Source organism: Pezoporus occidentalis, unplaced genomic scaffold (assembly GCF_034315485.1).
Source record: "Pezoporus occidentalis ecotype Australia unplaced genomic scaffold, CSIRO_AGI_Poc_V1 ctg258, whole genome shotgun sequence".
Classification (NCBI taxonomy): domain Eukaryota; kingdom Metazoa; phylum Chordata; class Aves; order Psittaciformes; family Psittacidae; genus Pezoporus; species Pezoporus occidentalis.
The window spans coordinates 310,933-326,676 of NW_026914480.1; the positions used below are offsets into that span (position 1 = coordinate 310,933).

The 15,744-nt window shown below is 49.0% G+C and overlaps 1 protein-coding gene across 2 annotated transcripts in view; it reads right to left on the reverse strand.

Moving 5' to 3' along the window:
• The window catches only part of ZNF469 (zinc finger protein 469), a 207,013-nt gene that overhangs the window by 61,895 nt on the left and 129,374 nt on the right, over positions 1–15,744 (reverse strand). The window contains exon 1 of one of the 2 annotated variants that reach the window (XM_062623697.1): positions 4,343–4,637. The exons of the other annotated variant lie outside the window; for it this stretch is intronic. The gene's annotated coding sequence lies outside the window, so the exon portion shown is untranslated. Of the gene's footprint in view, positions 1–4,342; positions 4,638–15,744 lie in introns of those variants that run through there. 2 annotated transcript variants of the gene reach the window in all.

Here is a 15,744-nt window from a genome sequence, read left to right on the forward strand (position 1 = left end):
AACAGTACCTTACTTGAGCAAAACCTTCATCCCTCCAGGTGTGAGGTGTGCTGGATGCTGTGCACAGTGGGGTTGCTTTGAGTGTATCCTAAAGGGATGAAGCACAGAGGCACAAGGGGGACCAGGGCCATGTGAGTGGAGGTGGCAGCGCTGGGGCAGATGCTGGCACAGCATCCCATGGCCACCGTTTGCCCCATGCCCCTGTTTCCCTGCCCTCTGGAGGACCCAGATGATGCCACCCAACACCTCCATGAAAGAAGAAGTTGTCAAGGACTTTGTATTACTGCATTCCGATTTTCCAAAGAAGCAAATTTGAAGTCAGTGGAGTCCTTCTCTGAACCAAGTCCCTGTCCCTGAGCTGGAGCCTGTCTCAATGCTCCCCATTTTTCAAAAGGGAAGGTGGAAGCTCAGGGAGAAGCCCCTTTGAGCTTTGCCCTTGCAAGGGGATGCCCACACTCTAGAACGTGTTCAGTCACAGAACTGCACCGTGTTCCTGCAGGCTGATGCTGTTTCTTAGCAAAGCCCTTGTGGCTCTCAGCACTGCAGCCGGTTGGTCACCGGCAATGACAGATGATGGCAAGCAAGGGGACAAGGGCTCCTGATCGTACCAAGATGAAGAGCTGCATCTTCTTAACACATATCACCTGTTCAGAGAAAGATGAGTGTGCTACTGAGGTAACAGCCACAAATTCAAGGGGATCCTCAGCAGGTCTTGGGGTGGTAGAGGCTCAAAACACAACGGAGCATCCATAGGCATGGCAAAGAGTGGGAAGATGAAAAATGATGGTAATTTGCAGGTAATGAGAGCAACTCCCAGGGTGAGGTGAGATGGGCTCTCACCTCATCACACATCTCAGGATGTGTTTAAAAGCAGGTCGGAAAAAGCAGCTGCATTGCTCTTCTTAGAGGGATTTCCCTGACTTTCCTCCTGTCTTCAGTGTTTTGAAGTTCTGTCGGCCAACCCAAAACACAGAGCTCATAACTTCCATCTTGGAGAGGGGACAAGAGTCATCTAAGGTCACAGCCAAAGCGCTGCTGAGCTCAGAGCTCAGAGCCCCAAATCACATCCTCCCCTTTCCATAGTGACCAGCATCACTGCAGCACAGTTTGCAGCGCAGTCCGTGGGTTGGCAAACCAGCCCTAGCCATGACTGCTTGGCTCCAACACATGCACTTTTCCTCACAGCAAGACATAAAACCTAAAACCTGCTAGATAATGGAGCACAACTTACCAAGAGATCCAGGGATTGCCCCTGCAGAGGAGCCTGGACAGGTGGGTGTCTGCCCATGGAGACAGGCTGCTATACAGTTACCTATACAGTGCGAGAGAGCAGCAGCTCAGAGCTGAAATAGATCTACCTGCATGTGTAAAATGCCTTTGCTCAAGTGATGGCTTCCAGCCCTTCCACCGGCAGCATGGCCATCCTGGGAAAGCCGCCTTGGAAACAGCCTGCTGGATAAAACCACTTTATTTTTCTTCAAAGGTTTGCAGAGTAAATGTTAGCTTTGTGCTCGCTTGGTATTCCCTTGAACCTCAGCAGCGGGATGAGCACCTCCAGAAGTGATTCCTGGTCTCCCACCTTCGAATGGAGCCCATGCATCCCCCTGGGACCACTCAGCCAGCCCCTATGTGGGGACTTCCCTGATATACCCCCTGAGCAACGCAGATCTTGAGGACCTGCATTAAACCCTGGCACCGAGCACCACTGGGGTAACACTCTCTCTTCATCAGCTGAATTTCCTTCTCTCTTAGCTGGTCCATGGTCAAGGCTTGTTGACTGACAACGGGTAAGAGCTGCAGCCCAACATGCACCGAGAAACAACACACAATATCTGAAATGTCCTGTAACTAAGCATTAAAAAACACCCGAAAGCAGCCCCAAAGACAGAAACCAGTAAATCCCAGCTCCTTGCTAATGCTATCCAGCAGCCAGAGAATCACATGCTATTTGAAACCGTCATAAATATTAGGGGATGTCTAATCTCCAAGGGCCGGTGGATTTGATGTGTGGATGCTGTCATCTAGGAATGAGCAGGGAGCAGCAGACATGCACTACTGACTCACACAGCAGAGATGCTGGGAATCAGCTGCAGTTCTCCTGTTTTCATAATCTCACTCATTTTATTTGCTTAAGGTTGTTGGTAACTGTTGCTTAGTAGTGGGCCATGGGCCCTTTAACACCTTTCTCCTCCAAGGACAGCCAGCCAAAGCGGATGGCTGAGGATCCAAGGGTTTCTAAAGCCCATGGGACCTGCGGGCAGCTCCTGCTAGCCAACTTCTGGGTTCCTGAGTGCTACAGTCACCAAAAATCCACAGCAGAAGTCAGAACAGCACAACTGGTTACTAATACATCTACACTGGATACACAACCAGCTGGTTATGGTTCAACACAAGCTGAAACGTGGCTTGGGAAACAGACAGAGTCTGTGTCCTTGGTGGGATGAGGAGCATCCCAGGTCTAGAAACATGCTCCCAATGGCCAGGCTTTGCCACCCATTGCTGGCATGGCCATGCCTGGACCCACCACTGAGTGTGGGGCTCAAATCCCACCCCCCAAAAAAAAGAGGAATTGGTGATTTTAGCTTCTTCCTTGGGCGGCTCGGTACAGCTACAAGCCCTGATGGCAGCCAACTGGGAGGGCACACAAGGTGAATCATCATTTGAAATAGTTCGGGGTCTATCAAGGCGAGGTCACCCTGAGCACTCAGTGCAGTGGGTTGGACAAGGGAGCCTCTGCAGGTGCAGGTTGTGGAGCCCAGGAAACCTCACTAAGGGTCCCCTTGGCTTGTTCCCCTCTGTCTGCACTCAAGCTCCTTCCATGAGTCCCACCACAGGGAGGACACAAGACACTGGGGATGCAGAGCCAGGCAAGGAGTAAAGAAATGAAGCAATCCTCTCTGAATGTTCTCTGATTTAAGGAAAGCCACACTTGAAACAGGAAAGGAATAAGCTGGTGGGTTGTCCCCATGTGCTGCAGGGATGCAGAGGTGGGCCAATTGAGAGGAGCTCACTGAGATGCCACCTTGCTGTGCAATGCATGTGAGTGAAGGTGCATCTCCCATGCATAGAGAGTTCATGCCAAGGGAAAACTTCCCAAGGCATGCAGCAGGGACATACCTGTACCCATCCACTGCCCCAGATGAGGGCTTGTGGGGGTCTGCTTTGGGCTGGGATGCAGCTGAACACAGAGATGTTGCTTTTAGAGGAACTCATTTAGATTTTCCATCTATAACACAACATGAGGAAACAAGATGCATCTGATGCAGGATTAAAAGGGTAATCGTGTCACCAACCTATCTGGGAGTCCCTATGCCCCAAAATTCAGTTAATGTTGATATCACGTTAAACTCCATATGGATAAAACCAAGGGATTTTTCTTTTAAGGATGTGTTATTTGCCATGAGGAGCAGGGTATTACAGGAGTTCACATAAACCCAGCAGCTGTGCACCCCTCTTCCTTGAAACACACTCCCAGTGTCACAAGCTTGGACACTTCTGCAATAGGAAAAAGTAAAACTACCACGAAACAGTAAATGTAAAATCTGGGGAGAGACCTAAAGACAGGCTGAGGATCTATATGAGCACTAAGATCAAGGCAGCAGTTGAGTTGCTGGCTTATTTCTAACTGCTGTGAAGTGATATATGCTCAGTTTATCCCAGGAACAGTCCCAGGAACTCATCATCTGGAAGGGGTTAATTGGATCTGGGTAGGGTCAAACCCTCTTCTGCATATTTTTCTTTCATTTAGGAGAAACAAAAATGCATGTTTTCATGGTGTGACTTTTTATAAATTAAACAGCACTGTCGAGTCATCAGCTCCAGCATATATTCGCCTGTGTACGAGTCACTGGGTTTAGCCTTAAAGCAATGACTTAACTAAAACTTTGCTCTGTCCCAAGCTTCAATATTATGCCCCAAAACAGAAAAGGTAGGAGCTGAGCCTGTGAGCCACCGACGCTAATGTGCACAGGCTCTAAGAGAAAAGAAGACAAAACCTTGACACAGTTTCTTTGCGCAGCCCTGGAGGAGGAGAACGGTACTTTTAAATGCTATTGAAACTACCCACGTATTCCCAAAGGGGACTGGAGGGTGAGGGCTGAAGGCAGCTGGGTTCTGTGTTACTTGCTGCTCTGAGAGCCGCTTCCCAGCCCTGCTCTCCCGGGAGGTCTGTACCTGGGAGCTCAGGGCATCGCCATCCCGGGACACTTCCCAGCTACAAAGCAAGCAGGGAACACTGCTGTGTTCCCAGAAACAGCCCCCTCTCCACAACCCTCCCATTGCCACAGCCCAACCACCGGCGACACAGAGAAACCCAAGGGGTTTTCCAAGAGAATGCCCTCACCTTTCCTGCGGAGCCGGGAGCTGCCCTTTGCTGTCTTTCTAGTCTCTCACTGCACTATCTCCAGTCTTCCCGCAGCTCCTGCCGAGCTGGAAATACCATTAAGCTCCAGTGAAGCACACACAAAAACAGAGAGAAAAATCCCAGGGAAAGCGTTGCAATATCCAAAGGGAGGGGAGTGAAGCCAGCGGGACGGCCGAGCCCCGGGTCCCTGCGAGCTCTGCTCCACCTGCACGCGCCGTGCTGGGATCCGCGATACCCGTCCGGCGTGGAGCAGGCATGAATACTTCTCTGGTGTCTGCTGATGACTTCACTTCATTAGCATGCTCCTGATAGTTCTCTCTGACTGTCTTTTTTACTGACTTTAAGGCTCTGCTAATCAAAATACTGTAGGGTTTAACTATTTCCTGGCTCCCCGGTTTTGCAAGAGCGAAATCTGCGGGGCAACAGGAACAGGAGCGTAAACCACAGCCCCAGCCTCCATCCAAGAGCAGTTTGTGCTGTTGGGGTCTGCAGGTCACGACTCTGAGTGCATTCCAGTTTCATCTGCTTAATGAAGGCGAAATCCTCCTCGGCTGTGCTGGACCTTTTAGCGCAGGCGGATGCAAAGAGGAAAGCGCCTTTCCACCTTCAGGGATGAGACTTCCCTCTTGTAATTCTTTGATTTAAAGACAGCTCAGGCAGAGGGTGAAACAGTTCATGCACTTCTTAACCTGTGACACTGCATCAAGATGGGATGGCGCAACCGAGCCAGGTCCTAGGTGATGCCAGTGCCACCACTGCCTTTGGCTTCTTGCTCACACGCTTTGGGAGCAGAGCTGACTTTCAGAGGGGAAGAAAGTCTTCATCACCCATGGGTTAGAAAAGGGGAAAGCAAAGCACAGAAATATAACACAACTCTGCTGAGAGCACATCTGGGGTGTGTGGCAGGGACAAGAACTTGTCTCAGGGCTCCCAGGTGCCAGCCTTGTGCTTTCTCCTTGGGGTTTCTAGCTGGTTTGAAGTCCATGTCAGGTTTTACTTTAACAAATACAGACAGGAGCGGATTTTGCAACAGTGGGATAGGAAAAAAAAAAGGAAAAATTAAGAAAAGAGAGACTGCATTAAGTGCACTTTCCCCTGGGTGTGTGTGTCCGTACCTGGTTGCACGTACCCACACATCGCACCCATGATCACGGGTAAAGGGTGTTTTAGTGCATACGCATGTGCCCATCAGTGTTTGCTCACAGACACATGCTTGTGTTCACCCCATGCAACGATGGTGCGTGTGGGTGCTGTGTCCTGGCATGCATAGTTACTACGCTGAAGCACACCCGGGCATGTTAGTGCACAGCTGTGCACATGTGTGTGCATGCACATGGGGTGGGAACACCAGGTTTAACCATTTGGGTCCCTGCTCCGAGCACCAGCACTATACCCAGCAAAAAGCCCATGCTTGTGCTCTTTCCCAATTAACACCCTTTCGTTGCTGCTGAGGCAACTGGCCCAAAATGCCTTTAATGAAGGCCTGCTGTGGGCTTTGTGAAGCTGCTGTAGCAGGAGCAGCTGTGGGGTCTGTCGGGCTGGAGGCCTGATTCATACCCAGCAAAATGAGGTCAGGAGCAGATGAGTCTCCGAACATTCATTGCTTCGCACAGGAGGTGACCCACATTTTTTACTCCTGATTCACAGCTCAGCTGCAGACACAGCTATCTTTAGCCCCAGAGAGAGATGCGGAGAGGCCGAGGGCCCCTCTGCAGAAGCCGTAAGGTCCACGCTTCAGAGGGCTATGATTTTTTATGGTTATATATACACCTTCCCCTGCTTTCTATGGCGTCTCTTGGATGAGAGCAGGACAAGCTCCAGGCACTGGTTTGATGTGCTAACCAGAAGTCCTGCACATGCTCCAGGAATCTGGGGGTCTCCCTGGGAGGCATCTACAGGGCGCCCACCCATCACAGTCAGTTGCAACCCATGGTGGGACCCACTGCAAACGGGGCCAAGCTGCAGAGGTCAGGACACTAGGAAAGGGAGGATCTAAAACCATCTTGCTGATGGTGATACAGAGGTTGATGTGACCAACAGGCTTCCAGCACTATTCCCAATGGGGATGGGGGCTGGTCTTTGTCCGGTCATCGTGCCCTCCCCAGAAGACAGGGGCTCTTTTTATGATGATAAGGGCAGAGGATGCTAAACAAATCTGTTCCCTGGTCCCGGAGAAACTCCCAGGCGCTTTCCCGTGCTATGGAAGTGGTCTTGTGGTCATGGCCGTATCCAGCACCCAGAGCACCATTGCACAAACGATAACATTTCAGCAGTGTTTATCCTACTCCTCCAGGGTGGGATCTTTTTTTATCTGTTTTCAGAGCCCTAAAGCACATGTTTACTTTTGCAATGAGTAAAGTTTCCAGCGCTGGTGAGGGGAGCCTCCAACGTCGGTGTGAGGTTAAGCATGTGCTTAAAGGGCTTGCACTAAAAATGGCTTTTCTTTCCTTTCTTATTTTGCTTTAAGTAAGGACACAACACAGCAGAAAACCCATCTCTGCGACTGTTACATGACAGAAATGCACATAAACAAGAGGTTTGCTCTCGCAACTGCTGGACCACTGTCCTTGGGCAGAGCCTTGGAAAGAAAAATGGACTTTATAGCTGGCCATCAATTGCCCCAGTTTAGATCTGTAACCTGTCACCTGAAGACATTAATTGGTATCCAGTCACTACCCAGTTTTGTGCCTGTTTGGCCAGACACTGGCACAAGTCGCCTGTCTAAATACATTGACCTTCTCACAGACCAAGTGGTCACCAGGGGGATGGAGTGAGGAACCTGAACAGGGTTTGCTGGACCCTCAAAGTCACATCAAGCCATGCTTAGAAGAGATTAAGGAGCTAGCACAGATCTCCTGGCATCCTGGGATCCTATTCCACTGCCAAGCAGCAAATAGCCACCGGTGACACCTTATTTCATCCTACTGGTATGGATGGGAAGGTGTTTGTCGAGTAGCTTTTGCTGCAGGTGCATTATCTCATCAGGATCCATGCTGGCAGTCTCCCTCACAGCTTACAAACCCATAAATATCCCCCTCTTGCAGCAGCTGGAGCTCTGCTGAGAACAATACATCAGGTATAACCTCACCATAACCCTGATTTCTCTCACGGGCTTGGGAGCCTTCCCTTTCCAAGCAGGTAGCTCTCAATAATTCCTTTTCCTAAAGTCAAGAAACAGCAATCTACTGGCCATAAACCCCAAGAAATGCTGCTTAAACCAGTGGTGTCAGATCATAACCAGGGGGAAAAGCCCACGCTAGCATCCAGCTCACACCTTTAGTGTAACCACAAAGAAGAATTCGCAGGTCTGGTGTTTGCTCGAGACCTTATGTGGATTAGCAAAGAGAGTGAATATAAAACTGACATAAAGCTATTCTGGACTTGTTCCATGCATGGACATTAATCACACAAAGCTGACACCCTACCAACATCCCAGGTTAGGCGGGTTTGGGAGGGTGGGTGCTCTCGGTCCATCCCTCCCTATGTAGCATGGACTATGACTCAACTGTTTGATAACAAACACAAGCTGGAAAAAAAGCAAGTAAAAGAAGAAACAAAAGCAGAAGAAGCACATGCTTTCTTAAATAATAAGCATATAAAAATGTTAATTAAATCATGCTTTTCAACAGAGAACGATGGGAAAATACTTTCGTACAATGCTGAAATCAACACAGCTTGGCTTTTTTATATGTGTACTTGCAGCCAAGGAGATGCAAAGACCAAGCAAGACACACACTATGTGAGCACTGCAAATCAAAGAATGCCACTTTCTTCTATAAGAAAGCATCTTCCATGCTAGCAGAGGGTGCCAAATAACTTAACATGCCATGAATGTCACTTTAAATGAGTCTGTGGTAAACAGAGATATGAGACCCAGATGTTTGATAGTGGCTTCTAATTCTGTGTGTCCACAACCTACCAGTTGTGCTTGGAAGCTTCAGTGGGGAAGCAAAAAGCTTTGGAGCCTCCATCCTGGGAGCATCACCCCTCTGAAGAGGGCATGGGTGCAAACCCAGCCTTGCAATTTGGGGCAAATAGTTCCACAAATGGGCACATAGGCACCTGGGAGGGTGGAGGGCTTCCGTAGTGTCTGCTTGTTCCTCTACCCATGCATGAGCTCAAGCAGTTTGGAAGGAGTCTTCTGGGGCTGAAATGTTTTCCAGCAACAGCAGGGTCTACCCCTTTCAGTAACAAACCTCATCTGCCCATTCCTCAGGGATGCTGCACTGTTTTAAGGACCACTGTCTTCCTGGGTCCCCCCTCGAGGTGAGCCTATGTCACAGGGAATTCTTCTTGGTCTCATCTCTGCTTCTGCACACTCCCATCTTCCCCAGAGCTCTGCAATGGTGCCAGCACCAGCAATTGAAAGAAGGACTTGTGCCACATGAAAATTTATGGAATAAACACCGCCCGGCTGCAGGAGACATTACACAGATTGTTTTCCTTATGTCTCCTTTCAAGTCCTGGACACCATGGGGTCAAGAACAGCTGGCTGCAGAGGAGCCATGTGCCCTGGCTACCTTTGTTCATCCCTGCTCAAAGCTGGGAAACGAAGGATCCTGTGTCCCTGCTGCACACAACATCTGCCCAGCAAGACCCATGTCCTGTCTCTGAAGCAAGCAGATGGAGAGTGGCCAGCACGGGAGGGCAGAAGCAAACAAATTCCTCTGCAGCCACTCACCACTTGTAATGACTTTATGGTCTAGTCATTCCTACAGCTCCTCTTTCTGTGGCATTACTCATGCTGCTGCAAGCTTCTGGAGGGAGCTCTGGTGTCAGGCTTCCCCAGTTGCCTTGCTCAGTGTCATGCATGACCAAAATATCCTACCTCCTCCTCTAGAAGAACCCGTTAATAGTTGATGTGTCTCTGCAAACGTCAAGCACGGATGCTTGGTGACTACCGAGCCTTCCCCACCCCATCAAGTCTGTACCAGCTATAAAACAGGGAGGTCGGTGACAAGCAGCTTTGTGTGGCTCCTTGTTGGCTTTCCAGCAGCACTGCCCTTCCTGAAATGCTTCTGGTGGCAATACACCAGGGACACCCATGGAGCGTGCAGCCACAGGACGCGCTCAGTCACTGGTGGTAAGCTCCTTGCCAGCTGCTGGCTGGCACTGCACGGATTCAGCCTTTGCTATTTAAAGCCTTCAGCATTCATGGAAAAGAAAAGCCATAGAGAGTGAAATGGCAAGGAGATGGAAGCACACAGGAGCAGGAGAGCAGAAGTGGCACGTCTGGCACCATTAATGGGCTCTAATGCTTTTAGCAGCCATGTGCCGATTTCCTGGGATTGTCCCAATGTCTTCTAGACACTTACAAGAGAGCAGCCCCTGCTGAGCCAACACAAAAAGCAACAGCCTATTCCTTTGAAACCTGGCTATGAAGCTGCTGAACAAAAGACTAGCCAGATCCCCTGGACAGGCTCCAGCCTGCACCAAAGGGAGAATAGCGCTGAAAAGCCAAAGGAGAAGGGACATGGAAGGAACAGGCTTCCTAGAAACTGGACAGCCACTGTGCACATGGCTTCTGTAGTGAGCGGGAGGCATTCAGTGGCCTCTGTGTTGTGGCAAGATGCTGTGGGATGGTATTGAAGTGGCCTGAGTCAGACAAAAGCACTTTGACAATAATGTACTGAGGCCAGAAATTAAGTCTGAACACAAAGTTGGAACTCACCCAGCAGGGATAATACGGCATGTATAAGAGCTTGCTGACTCCCAGCTGTTTGGAGAAAGCCATCCTTGCCATCATCCTCAGAGCTTTTCCTCCACCCTCTTGTAGAAAGTTCATCCCCGTCCTCATCCTCTCAACCCCACCAACTGATGCTGTCATTCCAGAGCAGAAAGAGTCTGGCTCTGCTGCCTCCACCCCTTGTCTGTTCTTCTTACACTTTGAATGAGGGCAAGATCTTCCTACGCAGTGCCATGGTGAGCTCTTGCAACCCAGAGCTGCCTTTGGGTCACAAGGCTTTGGGCAAATGGAGCAGAGCCCTGAGCACAGACAGGAAGCCCATTGCTGAGATGCTGGACTTTTCTTCTGCAAGAAAAACGCTGCTGAAATGCACCCAGAATTCAGATGCTCATCTGAGCAGAGACATGCTCCACCAGCAGTGTAGTGAGGTTGGAGAACAGTGGGTCGGAGCATCACACAACATGTTCCCATGTACCCCAGGACCTCCATACCAAACAGAGAAGCTCCAGAGGCCAGACCTGACCTCATCCAACCTCCTCTTCCCTGTCTCTAAAGAGACCTTCTTCAGGAACATTTCTGGCATACGTAACAGCCTTGATAAGGGGGTGCAGCCCCTATTGCTGACCCTAGCTTCACATCAGTGTGATCCACCAAGGAGTGGGTCTCCCAGGCAGCCCCACTGTGCTTCCAAAACAAGCATCCCTGTGAAACGCCTGATAACCAGCATGTGTCCCTAGCTATAATACAGGAACGAGCCAGAAAAACCATCAACATCAAAGACTAGATCCATACATCCAGTGACTCAGGGCAGCAGGGGGGGAAGAAACGGCCCCCAAAATTGGGCAGAAAACTGTCAAGCTGCATTCTTGGGAGCAGAGTTTTGTTGACACCATTTCTGCCAAGGGAAGAGGGATGAGTGAAGAAGAGGCCACTGAGACAGTACAGAGGGTCACCAGGAAGAATGCAGATGCCATAAACAGCAGCCGTGGAAGCAAAGGACGCGATGTGAAATGCTTCCATACTGCTTCAGAAGCAAAGAGGCAGCGCTTCGCTCCAGACAAAAGTAAATAAGCCCCATGAAGGAGCAGATCCAGCCCCTTCTCTTAGTGCTGCTGCTGCCCTGAGCATCTCTAAATGCTTCACTGAGGGCCAAGAAGGGCCAGCGAGATGGAATCACCTTGCCCTGCCCGTGTGATAGGCATGGATTTCAGTCACAGAACAATATTCTTCAGATATTCATCACCTTTGGAAGCTGGAAACCCCTTTTTCTTTTCCCCTCCCATGCCAGGATTTGTTTTCCCCTTTGCCTAAGGCAGCAGCTTGTGCCATAGGGCTGCTGCTAAAGGTTGGCTGGAAGTCCACCAGTCTGTGATGGGGGAATACTTGGAAAAGTTGTATATTTTGTTTGCACAACATAGTCCTATATCTATGTATACATATTTGTATTTTTATAGGTATATATATACAGTATATATATATATATATATATATATATATAGGGACTTATTTGGGGGGTTTGGTATTTTTTATTTTGTTGGAGTGATATTTTTTATGATTTGCAATGAGGAGCAATACAGCAACTATTTGTTTTCAGAGCCTCAGACAGGACTGAAGAACTTGCAGACAGATTATTTCCTACCCAGCAAAGTGGACATGATCCCCTTTCCTGCCCCCTTACCAGAACATGCATCATGCTTAAAATGTGTTTATCAAGCAAATACCATTTCTAAGGGGCAACGTGGGAACCTGGCATGGCAAAAGCAGCTCTGGGACCCTGCATGAGCCATGGAGCAGCCCAAGAGATGCCAATCCCTGGGCAAAACCAGCTAATAAACCAACTGAGATTTGCAGTTCATGCTGATACCTCCTGAGAAGCCCCTTTCTCCCTTCTCATGGAGAAAGGTGACTTTTCCAGCACAAGAACCACCTCTTGGCACTTCAGTAACCCCAACACCCAGTAAATCATCCCAGTCTCACATGTGGGTTGAAAAAGTAACTGATTTCTTTTGGTTCACTGCGAGTTTCAGTGAACCTGGAGGGGGGAGCACTCTAAGGTTAGCTCAGAGCAAAAGTCTGAGGCTTTATGAGTTGAAAAGCTGTGGGGAAAACCTGTTCTGGGGTGAGCACGGAACCTCATCTGGACCAAATCCATCTCAATTATTATGGCATTTTAGCTCTCTCAAAGGAAACTAAGGGTGCTGCCATCCCCAAAGGGAATTTGAAATGTTTTGAAATGTTCCAAATATCTCAGGATGCATTTCCCTTCAGTTTCCAAGTTAAGTGGCACAGGGAAGTGCGGCAGGATCCATGCAGCAGCCTGCTGATGTGTCCTTCCTTTTCCCTTCTATAAGAACTGTTCTGGCCAAGATTTGCCTGCCGTTTGCACTGCTTTGATAAGCATAGGCTGGATTTCTCAGGCCTCTTGTCTTTCCCTTTGTTTTGTTTCCAGGGATTTCTCCTTCAGCTGTCGCTCCTGTCTTAGCTCGAGAGATGTGATCTTAAAAGCAATAACATAGAGAGCACCTTAATTTTCATCTCTGTCTCTAGTATTCACTTTCTTTGAAGTAAAAGAGACCTTGATGGCACACAACCCCTGCTTTGCAAAGCACGTAAGCCCAGCCTTAACATTAAATGGGTGCAAATAGCCTCCTGGAGTCACCAGAGCCAGCGATGGGATTAGGACACCGTGGTCACCAGAGCCAGGCTCCAGCAGCAATACTTGGGGAATAGCCACCTCTTCTGACTTGTACATCCCAGCAAAGATCTATAGAGCATTAATGACCATTGCAACTCTTTGTAACCATGATGCCTTTGGAAATAAGCTGTCCTCCCTGGGGGAAAAATGCCACCCTCCAGGCAGGTGCTGTGGAGATGGCTCTGGCCAAGGCATCATTCCTACATCTCATAGCATTGCATCATTGTCTGATAGACCCTGGATGGGCTCAGGTCTTGGAGAAAAGCCACCTCCGAGCATTCTCAAAACCCAAGAGCTGTGGTAGCCCTCCCTTTCTTTTTTTTTCTGGCAGCTTTTTAATGACTACTCCTGTTAAAAACAAAGGAAATTACATTAAAAAGGAGTGTGTTAAAATAGCTTTAAGGGCCTGACTTTAACTGACACCTACGGTTACAACACGTTTTGCCAGAGCGTGAATCATGCACAGATTATCAGCCAACATGGGTGATTTCCATTATGCAGCCTGGAGTAGTTCAAGTCTGCTGGGCTGTTTGTACAGAGCTTGGCACAATCCACTTGGCTCTTCTCCCACTGGTGGTATAATTTAATTTAAAAGCCTTCGACTATTGTAACCCTCCAAAGCAATAGAAACCAAGGGAGGGGGAAAAGGGGGGGGAAGCATTTTCTGTGGCTGGCCCAAGCTGTAAAATAGAAATCTTCCAGTACAAAGTGGAGAAAATGTGTCTTTTGAAGACATTTGTCTTTGCTTACTGACTGTAGCAGGCAGAGGGGTTTATTTATGGGTTTATTAACCAGTCGGGCAAGAGGAGTTTGATGCATACTTAAGTGGCATCTTGCCCCGTTGAATTTAGGCGTCTTCATATTCCTTTGCTTCCCTGCGTAGAAGCTACTTTTCCCTCCATACATGACCCCAAAAACCTGCTCTACTCCAAGTATATCCAAACTTTCCAGGTCTTCTCCTTGCTCCGACTCTCGCCCACATCCATACTTCTCAAGCAGATCATCCCAGCCTTCCTGCCAGCTTGGACAGAGCTTGCAAGAGAAATCCAGCCAAAAAAAGCCATTTCTGGGATATTTTTTAAAGGTTTGGTTTGGAATTTTTGCTCCTTTTTGACACATACAGCAGCAACGCTGCCGAGGGAAAACTCTCCGCTTGAGAACAGTGCTAGGTCAGAACATTTGATTTCTAATAAAAACGTAGTTATTTTCCAATTTTACAAAGGAAATGAAAAACTTAAAGTTTGGTCAGATGAAGTGTTTTCACTTGCAAATCCCACCTAGCCTGTTTCTTTGGGGTTGGAGATGGGGGTCCGTTCCCTCGTGTGAAAAGAGGACACCTACCACCATGCAGGGCAAAGTCCCTATAAAAATACCAGGTTTAGATGAGCTTTGGGTCCTCTTAGAAGCTGGGGCCAATTTTGCATCCTCTGCTGCTTAGTTACTTTATTCCTAATAAACATTCCCCCTTCCTAAGCCCTCCTCCCTTGCAAGAAGCCACATGCCACAATGACCTGGCTTGGTTCAGGGGCCCACAGACCTAAAGCGGTTCCTCAGTCTCACAAGGCAGCAGCCAAATCCCAGGGAACTGCCCCAGTTTGCTTTATTTTTTCCAGATAGAAGGATTATTTGAACCATACAAAGACGAGACATTCATCCCGCCCAAGCATCCAACCGCTGCTGGATTGTCATCGTGTTTGGGGCGCTACTGCTGTCGGCTGCATCTCCGCACGGGCATCAACCACAGGCAGCTGAAAATCCCATTCCCCATTTCCCTAAGGGCAAAACAGTCCCGGTCCCCACCAGAAATACCACCTGGGAAATATTTGGAAGAACTATTTGTCTGGTAGGACATATGCTTGCCCCATCTGGGGACCAGGCAAGCGCTTCTGTGCTTCCTAGGGCGAAGCGGAGAGGCAGAGCGTGCTCTGGGCATGCAGCCTGGAAAGCCAACATCGGCTCTTCATCTGCACATGGATGAAACACTGCAAAGGCTGAGCCAAAAAGGACAGGTACCTCCATGGAGCTTGCGAATGTCTGTCGGCAGTGGCTGACTGCCAAACCCCTCCTTTTTAGTCTGCTACTGCTGAATTCTCTAACAGCCTGCGGCTCTGCAGTTTCACGCGAGCATCTTCTGCCTCCACCATTGTTTCCAGTCCCACCTGCTCCAGCTTCCCCCCTTGCCCTGAAGGCTTCAGCAACGAGTCATGACATGTGGGTTTTTTAGCAGCCTGACACATGCCGAACCTGAGAAAGGAGCTTGATAAACCCAAGGTCAGGAAGGAATTTTACCTTGGCTTAATTGCTAGGAGGCAATTCAGATCCGTAACGCACCTTAAACAGGCAATACAAAGGAGTGAGACAGATCGTGTGGGGGCAGATCGGTAAAAGCTACAGCAAATATAAAGGGCTTAGCTTGACTCTTTGTTTGGGTGGGTTTTTTTTAGAAATCACATGTTCTGCCAGGCTTTCTTGGAGGCAAACATTTTTGTACTGCAGCCAGCCTTGCCAGCCTCAAGTATGTGAAAGCCCTGAGTCAGATTTTGAAAGGCAAAGTGATACTGACTTAACAATAATTAGACTGAACAAAAAATAAAAGCACTTGACTTTCTGTTCTGCTCAGTTCAATTCTCTGCCTTTGCTCATACAGCATTTTTTGGGGGTTTCCAGTTACATCATTTTCATTCTAAATGAACCCGTGAATCCCTGTAAATCCCCTGCCTCCGGCAGCTGCGGCTTCAAGGGACACAGCAAGTATTGTGGCATTGGGGGTACTACCAGCAAGGCTGAGGGACTTCTGGAGGCTGCTATGAGCTTCCTCTGCCCTGTCCATCTCCCCACCTGAGTCTGGCTCCAGCTGCTGGTGGAACAAACTGGCACTGCCAATCCGGTGCTGTACCTGTGGTGGGAAGGGATTCCTCCTCTGGAGTGGTCCAGCCAGCACCTATTGCAACCGTGGCCTCCGTGCCAAAGCCCACAATAGGGAATGAATCTCTTTCCCTG